The sequence below is a fragment of the Piliocolobus tephrosceles genome, unplaced genomic scaffold (genome assembly GCF_002776525.5).
Source record: "Piliocolobus tephrosceles isolate RC106 unplaced genomic scaffold, ASM277652v3 unscaffolded_44845, whole genome shotgun sequence".
Classification (NCBI taxonomy): Eukaryota; Metazoa; Chordata; class Mammalia; order Primates; family Cercopithecidae; genus Piliocolobus; species Piliocolobus tephrosceles.
This window is the reverse complement of record NW_022329693.1, coordinates 1-1,839: the sequence shown is the minus strand read 5'-3', so window position 1 is coordinate 1,839 and position 1,839 is coordinate 1.

Here is a 1,839-nt window from a genome sequence, read left to right as displayed (position 1 = left end):
GTCATGTTGGCCAGGCTGGTCTTGAACTCCTGGCCTCATGGGATCCACACACCTCAGTCTCCCAAAGTGCTGGGAGATTTCAGGCATGAGCCACCACACCTGGCCTCTTAACCATCTTAAAGTGTACAGTTCAGTGGTGTGAAGCACATTCACACCATTGTGCCACCCATCCCCAGAGCTCTCTTCGTATTGCTGTTGTAGTTTCACAATGACTGCTCCAGACTTCTTCCACCCCCAACCGCTTGCCATCAATCACTGCAACTGAGGGACTGCAGCCCAGGAGTTCCTGAGCAAAGTACCCTGTTACCATCTGGGGTGGCGGCTCCACCTGGACTTAGCTGTGGGGCTGGTCCAGGTTTCCAGCGGCCTGTAATCCCAGCACTTAGGGAGGTCGAGGCAGGTAATCTCATACCTGTAATCCCAGTGGCGTGTGAGTGGGTCAGTTGGACTGCCTGGACTTGCGGGGCGTGAGTCCTCACGGGCTCCTGAAGGTCTGAACTCTGCTTGGGAGCAGGCACCTGAGCAAGTCATGGCAGCTCTCAACTTCCACCCCAACCTCCTGCCTGGGGCTGCCCCAGTCACCCCTGGGGGTGGGGGGACCCATGGCAGAGGAAGCAGGAGGAGTGAACGAAGGCTCCTCCCCAGCTCAGCTGACTCAGGTCCAGGAGTCCACTTTGACCCCAGGTACAAGAGTGGGGAGGGCTAGGGAGGCTGGGTGGGTGCACAGCCCCACTGGCTCCACCCCACAGCCACAATGCCCCTCTGTGACACAGCTTTAGAACAATCTTGGGATGGATGTGGCGACTCACAGCTGTAATCCCAGCACTTTTGAAAGCTGAGGCAGGAGGATTGCTTGAGCCCAGGAGTTTGAGACCAGTTTGGGCAACATAGACCTTGCCTCTATTTTACAAAAAAAAATTTTTTTTTTTGAGATGGTGTTTTGCTCTTGTCACCCAGGCTGGAGTGCAATGGTGTGATCTCGGCTCACTGCAACCTCCACCTCCCAGGCTCAAGTCATTCTCCTGCCTCAGCCTCCTGAGTAGCTGAGATTATAGGCATGCGCCACCACACCTGGTTAATTTTGTATTTTTAGTAGAGACGGGTTTCGCCATGTTGGCCAGGCTGGTCTCGAACCCCTGACCTCAAGTGATTTACCTGCCTCGACCTCCCGAAGTGCTGGGATTATAGGCATGATCCACCACACCCAGCCTAAAAAGCAATTTTTAAAATAAATTTAAAAATTTAAAAGACCAGTCTTGGAGGACTGGCAGAGCTAGGGCCGGCACCAGGAGTTATCTGTTAGCCTGCACTTTGCAAGGTCTGAAATCCTTGGATGATGCCTCTCCAGGAACGCCCAGCTCTCCTCCTTCAGGCTGGGGCCTGGCCCAGCTCCAGGGGAGAGAGGACAAGGGAGGGCAAGGAGTGAAGGGCGGCCAGGGGACACACAGCTGTCAGGTCCCTGGACATGCCCAGGGGATGCTGCCTGCTTTACAAATGAAGAATCCGAGGCTCAGGAAGGTCACCAGGAAGTCACGGACAGGACTGGGATTCAGAGCCAGGGCTGCCTTGCTTCAGCTCCTCCTCCTGGTTAGAAAACCATCCTGAATTGTCTTTTTGCAGATGGTGGCTTGGAGCTGGGCATGGCCAACAACTGTCAGGCACTGGAATAGGAACTGGGGGAGTCTGGACATGCGCTGGCCACCAGTCCCCCACATTCAGGGCTCACTGTCTCTTGAGGGTGACAGAGGATAATGTACTGTGACAAGCGCCATCACAGCAAAGAAATAGAAAAAGCCCGGAGCAGCAAGAGGATGGGGTGATTAATTTTGCCTTGAGGGT